Genomic DNA, 15,259 nt, shown 5'->3' with positions numbered 1-15,259 from the left:
ACTTCCCAAGAACTTAGTACAGTGCTCTGCACACAGTAAGCGCTCAATAAATACGATTGATTGATTGTCCCACATGGAGCTCGCAGTCTTAATACCCATTTTACAGATGAGGTAACTGCAGCTCAGAGAAGTGAATTGACTTGCCCAAAGTCACACAGCAGATGTGTTGCATAGTCCGGATTAGAACCCATGTCCACGTTATCCACTAGGCCACATTGCTTCCTGTGTTTGTTTAAAAATCTCAGATGCTCACCTCCTAGGCACCCAGGACTCTGGAATTCTCAGGGGCTGAGCCTGCATCTGAACTGATTATCTTTTGCCTATCCCAGTGCTTAGACCAGTGCTTGGATCATAGTAAGTGCATAATGATGATGATGATAATAATAGTGTTAATAGTAATATTAGAAATAATACGGGATCGTAGAAAGATAGTCAAATATTCTTCCCTAGGAACCCTTCAAAATGAAATCTGTGCAACGAGACATCATTCTCTGTTCTGTCCAGTGGGCTGGACAGAAGAGGGAGCTGCAGCACATCTGCCCAGCATTTAGCACAAAGTTAGGGCTTAATAAAATAATCACTTTTGTTACGATAAAAATAATAGTGATTATGACACTTGTTAACCTCTTACTACATGCCAAGCACTGGTCTAAGCAATGAGGTAGATACAAGTTACTCAGATTGGATACAGTCCCCGTTCCACACAGGGCTCACACTCTTAATCACTGTTTTAAAGAGGAGAAAACTGAGGCCCAGAGAAGTGAAGTGACTTGCCCAAAGTAACATAGCACACATGTGGTGGAGATGGGTTTAGAGCACATCAACTTCTGATAATAGTAATAATGATAATGACGGCATTTGTTAAGCGCTTACTATGTGCAAAACACTGTCTTAGTGCTGGGGAGGATACAAGGTGATCAGGTTGTCCCACATGGGGCTCCCAGTCTTAATCCCCATTTTACAGATGTGGTAACTGAGGCTCAGAGAAGCTAAGTGACTTGCCTAAGGTCACACAGCTGACAATTGGTGGAGCTGGGATTTGAACCCATGACCTCTGACTCCCAAGCCCGTGCTCTTTCCACTGAGCCACGCTGCTATTGTTATCAGCACATTAGAAGACCCCCTCTCGGAGTCGCACCTGTAGAGTTTCCAGTCCTCTACTAGTCTTGACTACAGGAGGGAGAGTCAGGCAGAGGCATACCTGTTCCATTTCTAGCTTGGACAGTGTCTAGCAAGTGAAAGGCAATCTGCTACAAGTCAAACCTCACCTGTGCTGGGCAACAGCGGCATGGGAGAATGTCGAAGATGGAGACTCAAGTTTACCGTGTGGAAGGAGGCAATGGTAAACCATTTCCGCATTTTTACCAAGAAAACTCTCTGGATCCACTACCAGAAAGATTGCAGATGGAGGCAGGGCATTCTGGGAGAGATGTGTCCATGGTGTCGCTATGGGTCGATGACGACTCGACGGTATAAGACAAGACATTAGATGCATTATATGCAGCCCTGTTCGAGTGGGGCGGACTTAAGGAGATCTTTCAACTTTAAAGCATCATTAAGCAGCGTCGCCCGGTGGATAGAGCCCAAGTCTGGGAGAAAGAATGAGCTGGGTTCCAATCACAACTCTGCCACTTGTCTGCTGTGTGACTGTGGGTAAGTCACTTCACTTCTCTGTGCCTCAATTACCTCATCTGTAAAATGCGGATTAAGACTGTGAGCTCCATGTGGGACCAAAATTCTGGCCATCCCAATTTGCTTGTATCCCTTCCAGCATGTGTTACAGTGCCTGGCACATAGTAAGTACTTAACAAATACTACAATTATAATTATTATGAAGTTGACTGTTTATCTTGGGCAAACTTAACTTCTCTGTGCCTCAGTTTCCTCACTCATAAAATGGAGATTCAATACCTCTTGTCCTTCCTACTTAGATGGAGAGCCCCATGGGGGCAGAGATTATATCTGACCTGATTATCTTATGCCTCTCCTAGTGTTTACTACAAAGTTTGGCACATAGTAAGTACTTGCTGTTGTCATTTTTAAGTATACTGTTTGTTATACTTACAAAGTGACTATCACCAGATCCCCATCCAATTTTTTAATGGTATTTGTTAACCGCCCCTCTCCGGGTCGCACCTGGAGAGTTTCCAGTACTCTACCAGTCTCGGCTTTGGGAGGGAGAGTCAAACAGAGGCCTACCCATTCCATTCCTAGCTTTAGCAGGGGCTAGCGAGTGGAAGGCAATCTGCTACAAGTCAAAACTCACCCATGCTGGGCAGCAGCAGCACAGGAGAGGGTCGAGGGTGGAGACTCAAGTTTACTGTACAGAAGGCGGCATTAGTAAACTGCTTCCGAACTTCTACCAAGAAAACTCTTTGGATGCAATAGCTGAACGATTGCAGATGGATAGCAGGGAGTTCTGGGAGAGATGTGTCTGTGGTGTCACTATGGCTTGGAAATGACTCGATGGCATAAGAGAAGACAAATTTTGTAAGTGCTTACTATGTGCCAGGCCGCAGTAGAAGCAAGCTAATCAGGTTGGATACAGTCCCTGTCCCACGTGGGGTTCACATAGTCCTTGTTCATTCATTCATTCATTCAATCGTATTTATCAAGTGTTTACTGTTTGCAAAGCACTGTACTAAGCTCTTGGGAGACTACAATATGACAACAAACAGATGCATTCCCTGTCCACAATAAGCTCACAGTTTAGAGGGGGAGACAGACATTAATATAAAAAAATAAATAAATAAATAAATAAATTACAGATATATACATATGCGCTGTGAGGATGGGAGGGAGAATGAATGAAGGGAGCAAGTCAGGGCAATGCAGAAGGAAGTGGGAGGAGAGGAGTGGAGGGTTTAATTAGGGAAGGCTTCTCGGAGATGTGCCTTCAATAAGGCTTTGAAGTGGTGGAGAGCAATTATCTGTCTGATATGAAGACGGAGGGCGTTCCAGGCCAGAGGTAGGACGTGGGGGAAAGGTCAGAGAGTCCCATATGGGGTTCACACTCTTAATCCCCATTTTAGAGATGAGAAAACTGAGACATGGAGAAGTTAAATGACTTTATCAAGGTCACACAGCAGACAAGTGATGGAGCTGGGATTAGAACCCAGGTTCTTCTGACTCCTGTGCCCATGCTCTATCCACAGGCCATGCTGCTGGGAGCCCTAGAATGTATCAACTTACTCCCTTGATGATGATGATGATGGCATTTGTTAAGCACTTACTATGTGCAAAGCACTGTTCTAAGCACTGGGGGGGGGAATACAAGGTTAACAGGTTGTCCCACGTGGGGCTCACAGTCTTAATACCCATTTTACAGATGAGGGAACTGAGGCCTAGAGAAGTGAAGTAACTTGCCCAATGGCACACAGCAGACATGTGGCGGAGCCGGATTTTGAACCCATGACCTCCGACTCCCAAGCCCATGCTCCTTCCACTGAGCCACGCTGCCCTTATTACTTAAGCACTCATACATCTAAATACTCACCATCCTGTGTCCTCCTATCTGTAAATCATGTAAGTGTCTGTCTCCTCCACTAAACTGCAAACTCCTTGAGGACAGGTATCTTTGTTCTATACGGTGCTCTGCAAACAGTAAATTATAAACTCCTTGAGGGCAGGGATCAAGACAACTGATTAATCCTATTGTATCTTGTGCCTAATACATTGCTCTGCACTTCAGACTTCAATAAATGCTACTATTTGATTTATTAGGACTTGATTGGAAGTAACATCCTTGTACTTTTTCCCAATATTTACTACAGCGTCTTCCAAGAAGTAAGCAATAGTGAAATACATTATAACAATAATAATGATGATAATGTTAATTACGATGATAATAAAAAATGACCACCAATGAGCGATGGAGTAGCATTGATGATATCAGTCCAGTGATCTGATGCTCGCTGTGGAATTTATCCCCACAACTGACCCACTCCAAATAGACTCTCTCCCCCTCTCTCCAGGCTTGCATCTCCTCCTGCCTTCATGACATCTCCATCTGGATGTCTGCCCGCCACCTAAAACTCAATATGTCCAAGACGGAACTCCTTGTCTTCCCTCCCAAACCCTGCCCTCTCCCTGACTTTCCCATCTCTGTTGACGGCACTACCATCCTTCCTGTCTCACAAGTCCGCAACCTTGGTGTCATCCTCGACTCCGCTCTCTCATTCACCCCTCACATCCAAGACGTCACCAAAACCTGCCAGTCTCAGCTCCACAACATTGCCAAGATCCGCCCTTTCCTCTCCATCCATACTGCTACCCTGCTCGTTCAAGCTCTCATCCTATCCCTTCTGGACTACTGCATCAGCTTTCTCTCTGATCTCCCATCCTCGTGTCTCTCCCCACTTCAATCCATACTTCATGCTGCTGCTCGGATTGTCTTTGTCCAGAAACGCTCTGAGCATGTTACTCCCCTCCTCAAAAATCTCCAATGGCTACCAATCAATCTGCGCATCAGGCAGAAACTCCTCACCCTGGGCTATAAGGCAGTCCATCACCTCGCCCCCTCCTACCTCACCTCCCTTCTCTCCTTCTACAGCCCAGCCCGCACCCTCCGCTCCTCTGCCGCTAATCTCCTCACCGTACCTCGTTCTCGCCTGTCCCGCCATCGACCCCCGGCCCACGTCATCCCCCGGGCCTGGAATGCCCTCCCTCTGCCCATCCGCCATGCTAGCTCTCTTCCTCCCTTCAAGGCCCTACCGAGAGCTCACCTCCTCCAGGAGGCCTTCCCAGACTGAGCCCCCCTCCTTCCTCTCCCCCTCGTCCCCCCTCTCCATCCCCCCATCTTACCTCCTTCCCTTCCCCACAGCACCTGTATATATGTATATATGTTTGTACATATTTATTACTCTATTTATTTATTTATTTTACTTGTACATATCTATTCTATTTATTTTATTTTGTTAGTATGTTTGGTTTTGTTCTCTGTCTCCCCCTTTTAGACTGTAAGCCCACTGTTGGGTAGGGACTGTCTCTATATGTTGCCAACTTGTACTTCCCAAGAGCTTAGTACAGTGCTCTGCACACAGTAAGCGCTCAATAAATACGATTGATTAATTGACTGATTGAGAGCAGCTCGTTAAGCCCTTGAGATTCCTCAGCCTAAACAGCCATGAGAAAAATGTGGTTGGAAATCCCCAAAACTGAAGGCTCTTTTTGGGGATTCCAGTCAGGGAGAATTTTGCAACTAGTTTGGCTGGAGGGAAGACAAACAGTTGACTTTGCAGGGTTAGGTCTGTGAGGGAGCTAAAGAGAGGGACATGCCCTCCAACCTAAGGTTCATGAGATATGACCTTGATGCAATTCCCAGTCCTCTACAATCTTCTCCCTGCTGGAGCTAGGAAAGCTCCCTGAAGCTGGATGCTTTTGGCCTTACTTTCCTAGAGAACTGTGTTGCTTCTCTTCTGAAGTGAAAGCCAGTGGAGACTGGTGAAAGGATAAACAAACCCTTTAGGCTCTAAGCTCGTTGTGAGCAGGGAATGTGTCAGCTAATTCTATTGCACTGTACTCTTCCTAGTGCTTAGTGCAGTGCTCTGCACACAGTAAGCTCTTATTAAATAAGATTGATCACCTTGCCCCATCCTACCTCACCTCATTACTCTCCTCCTACAACCCAGCCAGCACACTTCTCTCCTCTAATGCTAACCTTCTAACTGCACCTTGATTTCATCTGTCTCACCCTCAACCTCTCACCCACATCCTGCCTCTGGCATGGAACACCTTCCCTCTTCATATCCGACAGACAAGTACTCCCCCCACCTTCAAAGCCTTATTGAAGTCACATCTCTTTTAAGAGGCCTTCCCTGACTAAACCCGCCTTTCTTCTTCTCCCACTCCCTTCTGCGCCACCTTGACTTGCTCCCTTTATTCATCCCCCTCTCCCAGCCCCACAGCACTTATGTACATACCTGCAATTTTATTTATTTATCTATGTTAATGTCTGTCTCCCCATGTAGACTGGAAGCTTGTTGTGCGCAGGGAATGTACCTGTTTTATTGGTATAACATACTCTCCCAATTGAGCGCTTGCTGTGTGCAGAGCACTTTACTAAGCGCTTGGAAAGTACAATTCAGCAGTAAAGAGAGACAATGTGTGCCCACACCATGCTTGCAGTCTAGAAACCCATGTGGGATGAGATCTGCCCCAGCACTTAATACAGTGCTTGGCACATAATAATAATAAAAACAATAATAGTAATTATGGTATTTGTTAAGCGCTTACTATGTGCCATTCATTCAGTCATTCATTCAATCGTATTTATTGAACGCTTACTGTGTGCAGAGCACTGTACTAAGCGCTTGGGAAGTACAAGTTGGCAACATCTAGAGACGGTCCCTACCCAACAGTGGGCTCACAGTCTAGAAGGGGGAGACAGAGAACAAAACAAAACACATTAACAAAATAAAATAAATAGAATAAATATGTACAAATAAAATAAATAAATAAATAAATAGAAGGTGCCAGGAGCTGTACTAAGCACTAGGGTGGATACAAAGAAATCACATTAGACACAGTCCTTGTCCCATGTGGGACTCACAGTCTTGATCTCCATTTTCACAAATGAGGTAACTAAGCCACAGGGAAGTGAAGTGACTTGCCCAGGGTCACACAGCAGACAGTGGTGGAGCTGGGATTAGAACCCCTTCTCCCCTTCCTCCCTTCTCGCCTTCTCCAGCCCAGCCCGCACCCTCCGCTCCTCTGCCGCTAATCTCCTCACCGTACCTCGTTCTCGTCTGTCCCGCCATCGACCCCCGGCCCACGTCATCCCCCGGGCCTGGAATGCCCTCCCTCTGCCCATCCGCCAAGCCAGCTCTCTTCCTCCCTTCAAGGCCCTGCTGAGAGCTCACCTCCTCCAGGAGGCCTTCCCAGACAGAGCCGCTTCCTTCCTCTCCCCCTCGCCCCCCTCTCCATCCACCTCATCTCACCTCCTTCCCTTCCCCACAGCACCTGTATATATGTATACATGTTTGTACATATTTATTACTCTGTTTATTTATTTATTTATTTTACTTGTACATATCTATTCTATTTATTTTATTTTGTTAGTATGTTTGGTTTTGTTCTCTGTCTCCCCTTTTTAGACTGTGAGCCCACTGTTGGGTAGGGACTGTCTCTATATGTTGCCAACTTGTACTTCCCAAGTGCTTAGTACAGTGCTCTGCACACAGTAAGTGCTCAATAAATATGACTGATTGATTGACTGAACCCATGAACTTCTGATTCCCAGGCCCATGCTCTATCCACTATGCCATTCAGCAGGCAGCAAAAACTGACAGTGGTTACCAAGCATCACCTGAGGGGTGAACTCACTTTGGCCTGGAATAAGATTTGCATGTGGGCAGAGAATATGCCTATTATATTGTTATATTATACTCTCCCAAGCACTTAGCACATCAGTAAAGCCAATACTGGCTCCACTACTTGTTTGCTATGTGACCTTGGGCAAGTCATTTCACTTCTCTGTGCCTCAGTTACCTCCTCTGTAAAATAGGGATTTGAGACTGACCCCCCACATGAGACAGGGACTGTGTCCAACCTAATTTGCTCGTGTCCACCTCAGAGCTTAGTACAGTGCCTGGCACTTAGTAAGCACTTAACAAATACCGTAATTATTATTACTGCATCTTCTACACCTCAGCCTCACTGACACTGTCCTCTACTGGTTTTACTCCCATTTCTCTGGCTGTTCATTCTCAGTCTTTCTTGCAGGCTCCCTCTACTTCCCCCTAACTGTGGGAGTCCCTCAAAGCTCAGCTCTGGGTCTCCTTTTTTTTAATGGTTTTGGTCAAGAACTTACTATGTGCCAGACACTCTCCTCACTCACTGCACTCTGTGCCCTAGCATGAAAGTAATTGGCAGGGATGAGAGACTGAGAAGGAAGATATGAACCTTCATTAAGGTTTTGAATGAAGGGAGGGTAATTGTCTGTCAGATAAGAGGAGGGAAGGTGCTCCCTGCCAGAGGCGGGATGCATACGAGAGGTCAGCAGCGAGAAAGACGAGATTGAGGTATGGTGAGAAGGCTAGCAGTAGAAGAGCGAGGCATGCAGGCTGGGCTGCAGCAGGTGAGGTAGAAGGGGACAAGGTGATTGAGTGCTTTAAAGCCAATGGTGAAGAGTACCCTTGATTGACGGATTGATTGACTGGGGAGTACCTCCTAGAGGAGGCCTCTTTAAAGAAGGCTAATAAGAAGTGGAGGACCACAGGAGCCGAGTTCAAGGGGACATGTTCCAGCCAGGGGCATTCCAAGAGATAGCCATTCAGTGAACCAGAGCTTCCTCCATTAACCAATCTATCAATCAGTGGTAATAACTGAGCACTTACTATGTGCAGAGCATTGGACTGAGCTTGGGACAGTCCAATACAAGAAAGGATCGTAGACCCACAAGGAGCTTGAGGAATCTGGGTTGGTTTCTTCCCTCGAAGATATCTGTGGGAGGATTTGCCATCAAATCTCCTAAGGCTGAACACGCTACCTTAAGGGCCCCTGAGTCCAAACCTTTAAAACCGTGTGGATGTCGGCCCGTCCATGAATGAACCGCTTCTTGCTGTATTCCAGGAGGGCCACTTGTGCACAGGACTTCTGTTCTCTCACACGACGCTGGTGTTGGCTCTTCCGTCTGGGCAGCAAAAGCAAACACCTCAAACTTATAAAATAGCAACCTAGATTCCCTGCTGAAACAAAAGCCCCATATCTTTTACAGGCCTTTTTTTTTCTCCAGAGTAGCTTTCCTGAGAATAAGTCATTAAACTCAATGCCACCCCCCAGCCACCCGCCCCTGCTCCCAGCTTAGTTGTTTATGTGCTTCAAGAGCTAAGGAGTTCGATTGAAGTATTGCTGCTTTGCAGAAGTATCTGGAAGAGACTCTCTCACAGGGGTAGGAGGGCATCTGTTCCTTATGCATGTTTAATTTAAATATATTTTCATGGATGTGGGACAACAGCATAAATATTTAAAGTCATCGGTAGCAGCGGATGCAGCTGAATGTGAGAAAGTTACCATGCGGCAGCTGTTGAATTATAGCTTTTTCAGGCAATAAATACATTAACTTTGCCTTTGAGAATTAAAATGAAAATGTGGTCCTCTGTCTGAAAAATCCTTTGATGGCATCTTAAAGAGGACCTGTGTAGGAGCTTTGGCATCTGTCTTTGGTGACATCGGGAAGGACTGAATTCTCCATCAGCTTGAGTCTAAGCTTCACTGGCCATTCATTCATTCATTCAACCATATTTATTGAGTGCTTACTGTGTGCAGAGCACTGTACTAAGTGCTTGGGGAGTACAAGTAGGCAACATATAGAGACGGTCCCTACCCAACAACAGGAGATGATCCGTGGATGCTGACTAAGCCCTCCTTTCCTCTTTTCCCACTCCTTTCTGCATCACCCTGATTTTCTCCCTTTATTCATCACCCTTCCCAGCCCCATGCTACTTATGTCCATAGCTGTCATTTAGTTCTCACCTGTCCCGCCATCGACCCCTGGCCCACATCCTTCCCCAGCCTGGAAAGCCCTCCCTCTGCACATCTGCCAAGCTAGCTCTCTTCCTCCCTTCAAAGCCCTACTGAGAGCTCACCTCCTCCAGGAAGCCTTCCCAGACTGAGCCCCCTTTTTCCTCTCCTCCTCCCCACCCCACCACTCTACCTCCTTCCCCTCCCCACAGCACCTGTATGTTTGTACAGATTTATTACTCTATTTATTTTGCTTGTACATATTTACTATTCTATTTATTTTGTTAATGATGTGCACCTAGCTTTATTTCTATTTGTTCTGATGACTTGACACCTGTCCACATGCTTTGTTTTGTTGTCTGTCTCCCCCTTCTAGATTGTGAGCCCGTTGTTGGGTAGGGACCGTCTCTATATGTTGCCAATGTGTACTTCCCAAGCGCTTAGTACAGTGCTCTGAACATAGTAAGTGCTCAATAAATATGACTGAATGAATGAATGAAGGAATTAATTAATGTCTGTCTCACCCTCTAAGCTCTTTGTAGGTAGGGAAAAATGTCTGTTTACTTTATATTCTACTATCCCAAGCGCTTAGTTGATTCCCCTGTACACAGCACTCAATAAATACGAATGGCTGATGGACTGATTGAGACTGTTCCCAGCATCCTCAGGACTTCCTGTGCCCCACTCTCCTCTTTCTCACCACAGACTTCTTGCTCACTCCCTCCCTTTACCTCCAGCAGATCAATCAATTACTGCTATTTTTCAGAGGCTTGCTTTCCACAGAGAACTATACAGAGAAGTTTTTGGAAGAATTCAATATAGCAAAGTTGGTAGACACATCCCTTGCCTAGAACAAGCTTAAAGTCACGAAGCTCTCACCATCGTCAAAGCCCGGCTAAAATCTCATCTCCTCCAGGAGACCTTCCTTGATAAATCCCTCCTCTCCCCACCCTCTCTTCCCCACTATTGCCAGCATAATGCTTCTAGAGAAGCAGCATGGTGTAGTGGACAGAGCATGAGCCTGAGTCATGGGTTTTAATTCCAGCTCCACTACTTGTCTGCTGTGTGATTCTGGGCAAGTCATTTCTCTTCTCTGTATTTCAGTTCCCTCATCTGTAAAATGGGGATTGAGACTGTGAGCCCCACATGGGACAGGGACTGTGTCCAATTCCATTTGCTTGTATCTTCCCCAGTGCTTAGTATAGTGCCGGGCATATAGCAAGTGCTTAACAAATATCACCATTATTGCACAACCTAGGCACTTTAGGTAATAATGATAATAAAGTAATCATGGTTTTTGTTAAGTGCCAAGCACTGGGGTGGATATCATACAATCGGGCCCCACATGGGGCTCAAAGTCTAAGTAGGAGGGAGAACAGATTTTGAATCCCCATTTTGCAGATGAGAGAACTGAGGCACAGAGAAGTTCAGTGACTTGGCCCAGGTCACACGACAGGCAAATGGCAGAGACTGGATTAGAACGCAGGTCCTCTAACTCCCAGACCCCTACTCTTTCCACTAAGCAACACTGTTTCCCTTTCCCTTTTATCTCTCCTCTGCCTAGCAGCGCTTATGAACATATCTTTAAACTCTGCTGCTTCTCCTTACTTGGAATTTATTTTAGTGTCTTTTTCCCTGGCTGGATTCTAAGATGCTTGAGGGCAAGGATTGCATCTACACCTACATCATCCTCTTCCAAGTGCTCAGTATGGTGTTCTGCCCACAATAAGTACTCCCCACCTTCAAAGCCTTATTTAAATCCCATCTCCTCCAAGAGGTCTTCCCCATCTAAGCCCTCATTTCCCCTACTCCCTCTCCCTTCTGCCTCACCCTTGCACTTGGATTTGTAATGTTTATTCACCTCACCTAAGCCCCAAGGCACTTATGGTACATAGCCACAATTTTTCTTATAATGTCTTTCTCCCCTCTATTCTGTAAGATTCTTGTGAGCAACGAATGTGATTAGAGAAGCAGCGTGGCTCAGCAGAAAGACCACGGGCTTGGGAGTCAGAGATCATGGGTTCTAATCCCGGCTTCGCCATATGTCTGCTGTGCGACATTAGGCAAGTCACTTAACTTCTCTGAGCCTCGGTTACCTCATCTGTAAATGGGGATTAAGACTGTGAGCCCCACGTGGGACAACTTGACCACTTTGTATGCCCCCAGTGCTTAGAACAGTGCTTTGCACATAATATGCGCTTAACAAATGCCATCATTATTATTATTACCAACCAACTCTGCTATACTCTTCCAAGTACTCTTCCAAGTGCTTAGCATCCTGCACAAAGTAAGCACTCATTAAATTGATTGATTGAGAATCTCTGGGAAAGTCTAAACAGTATTAATGAATGGAAACCTTGCATTTCATCATTGAGTCCGCCACAACAGAATTCCATCCACCAAGTTATTTTCGTCCCAGCAGTCTGAAAGGGCTATCATTAAGGCCTCAGTGCTGAAATAATGGGAGAAGACAATTTATTGTCTGGAGAATTTTAGCCTGAGAACCACCCAAATGCAAAGTGTCCCATTCAGGGTGGTAGGTCTGAATGCACGGCTCTTAATAAACTCAGCCTGGAACTCTGCGACCCTCAATGATCGGCATTATCTAAGGGTGAAAATCCTATTTGGTTTGCTTACTCTGAACATTTAAGAATGCCTAAAGGCCCATCTACTGGAAATATCTGGATACTTTGAATCTGGATACTTTGAATATGAGGTCTATTCTTTGGATCTGAATTATTCAGATCGTTCCAGATAATTTGGTGTTTTTACAAAGCCAAGGGGCAGCCCTATGCTCAACTCCTATTAGGAAGATTTATGTCTGCTGCCAAGGCCAGAGCTCTCCAAAAGGACTTCCTCAGGGACCATAACTAATGGTAGGAAACAGAGAGGAAAGCAACCAGTGTGTCTGCATAAAATCTGCGTGTTGTTTGTATTTGCCAACACGGACTGAGCCGTCTGCTCTCAGAGTCTTTCCAAGTTAAAATGTTCTTAAGGATCCATTAAGTTTGACATTTTGTGATTTTAACCACCATCAGATGTCCAGAGCTCCTCATGGGACGTGTCCAATCCTTCTCCTCACCGTGCCTCATTCTCGCCTGTCCCGACATCAACCCCCGGCACACGTCATCCCCCGGGCCTGGAATGCTCTCCCTCTGCCCATCCGCCAAGCTAGCTCTCTTCCTCCCTTCAAGGCCCTACTGAGAGCTCACCTCCTCCAGGAGACCTTCCCAGACTGAGCCCCTTCCTTCCTCTCCCCCTCGCCCCGCTCTCCATCCCCCCCATCTTACCTCCTTCCCTTCCCCACAGCACCTGTATATATGTATATATGTTTGTACATATTTATTACTCTATTTATTTATTTATTTATTTATTTTACTTATACATATCTATTCTATTTATTTTATTTTGTTAATATGTTTGGTTTTGTTCTCTATCTCCCCCTTCTAGACTGTGAGCCCACTGTTGGGTAGGGACTGTATATGTTGCCAACTTGTGCTTCCCAAGTGCTTAGTACAGTGCTCTGCACACAGTAAGCGCTCAATAAATACGATTGATTGATTGAAGGAAAGGAGAAGGTAGGCGGGTGAGTGCAGTTCTGGGCCCTCTGCCTGGGCTGGAGTAGGAGAAGAAGGAGGAGAAGGAGGAGGAAGAGTAGTAGTGATAGTAGTAGTAGTAGTAGTAGTAGTAGTAGTAGTAGTAGTAGTAGTAGTAGTAGTAATAAGAGCAGTAGTAGTCATAGTAGTAATAGTAATCGAAGTAGTAGTAATAGTAGCAGTAGTAGCAGATGTAGTATTCATCATAATAATAATAATAATTATGGTACTTGTTAAGCACTTACTATATGCCAAGCACTGTTCTAAGCACTGGGGTAGCAGCATGGCTCAGTGGAAGAGCCCGGGCTTCGGAGTCAGAGGTCATGGGTTCAAATCCCAGATCCACCAATTGTCAGCTGTGTGACTTTGGGCAAGTCACTTGACTTCTCTATGCCTCAGTTACCTCATCTGGAAAATGGAGGATTAAGACTGTGAGCCCCCCATGGGACAACTTGATCACCTTGTATCCTCTCCAGTGCCTAGAACAGTGCTTTGCACATAGTAAGAGCTTAACCAATGCTATTATTATTATTATTATTATTACAAGGTAATCAGGTTGTCCCCTGTGTGATGCATAATTAATATAATATAATATATAATATAATATAATATAATAAATATAGTATAATATAATATATAATATAATATAATATAATACAATATAATATAATATAATATAATATAATATAATATGCTATTATATATTATATATGATATTATATATTATATTATTATTGTTGTTATCAACCAAAAAATGAATCCACACCAACAGTGCATTTGGATACCCTTCCCTCTGTAGGCGAGAATGTTGCCAGAGGAAAATGCTTTTTCTCTCCTTGGTTGAGGACTCTAATGTTTGTGTCCATTCATTGCTATATTGTACTATCCCAAGCACTTACTACAGTATTCTGCACAGACTAAGTGCTCAATAAATATGATTAAGTGAAAGAATGAATGTTACTTGCAGGCAGCGTGGGAGAGAAACTGAAGCACAACTCCACTTTCGGTTTTTCAAAGACTGGATCAGGAGGTGCAAAGCAGTGCACCAGAGTGGCATTTGGGAGAAGTAGAGAGGAGGGCCAGAGGAGGTGGCCACAGGGTGTCAGATCAGATGGGACAGCTCTCGTCTGTGCCAAGGGCTCCACGTCACCGGGTGCTGCTGCTTCAGAGACAGTGCCACTCTGCCCCAAGCTCCAATAGGGCAGACTTCTTCCATTCATAATAGAAAATCCTGTGCAGCTGATCTCCTCCCATGCCCAACCTAACTGGACTCCCCTTTCCTACCCACTGCGTGAACTGGCAAAGGAGGGGCTTGTTTCCAATCAACCAGTGGTATCTGAGCACTTATTGTGTACAGAGCACTCTATGAAGCTTGGGAGAGTACAGTACAGCAGAGCTGGCTTAGTGAACAGAGCACAGTGCCTGAGAATCAGAAGGACCCGGCTTCTAATCCTGGCTCTGCTACTTGTCTGCTGTGTAACACTGGGCAAATCACTTCACGTCTCTGGTCCTCCTCAGTTTCTCCATCTGTAAAATGGGTATCAAGAGTGTGAGTCCTATGTAGGACAGGGACTGTGTCCAACCTGATTAACTTGTATCTACCCCAGTGCTTAGAACAATATTTGACACATAGTAAGCACTTAACTAGTACCATTATTATTATTATTATTATTATTATTATTATTATTATTATCATTAGAATTGGTAGAGATGTTACCTGTCCACAGTGAGCTTAGACCATTTATGGTGACCTACTGAGAAGGAAACTTGTTCCATTGGAGCCATTTGTGCCTTCCCCATGTGGCCAACTCTGTTGCAGAAGCCCTTGCTTCACAAGGCAGTAAAAATTCAACTCTCTGGACTCCACCAAGCTCCCAAGCTCAAATTTCCAGACTTCACTGAGCCCCAGAATTCTTCATTTTTTAAATGGCATTTGTTAAGCACTTACTATGTGCCAGGCACTGTACTAAGCATTGGGGAAGATACAAGCTAATCAGGTGGGCACAATCCATGTCCTGCAAGGGGCTCACAATCCTAATCCCCATTTTCCAGATGAGGTAACTGGGGCACAGAGAAGTTAAGAGCCAGGGTTAGAACCCATGACCTTTGACTCCCAAGCCTGTGCTCTTTCCACTAAGCCATGCCGCTTCTTCAAGTATCTGGATTCCACCGAGCCATGGAACTCAACTATCTGAACTCCA

At 45.2% G+C, this 15,259-nt stretch overlaps 1 non-coding gene across 1 annotated transcript; it reads left to right on the top strand.

Moving 5' to 3' along the window:
* The first annotated feature begins 2,118 nt into the window (after positions 1–2,118).
* On the top strand, positions 2,119–2,256 carry LOC119936640. The gene has a single exon (XR_005453812.1). It is a non-coding gene; the product is annotated as a small nucleolar RNA SNORA7 (small nucleolar RNA).
* The last annotated feature ends 13,003 nt before the right edge of the window (positions 2,257–15,259 follow it).

The sequence above is a fragment of the Tachyglossus aculeatus genome, chromosome 1, assembly GCF_015852505.1.
Source record: "Tachyglossus aculeatus isolate mTacAcu1 chromosome 1, mTacAcu1.pri, whole genome shotgun sequence".
NCBI classification, from domain to species: domain Eukaryota; kingdom Metazoa; phylum Chordata; class Mammalia; order Monotremata; family Tachyglossidae; genus Tachyglossus; species Tachyglossus aculeatus.
The sequence above is the reverse complement of the archived record's forward strand: the minus strand, read 5'-3'. Positions and strand labels throughout refer to the sequence as shown.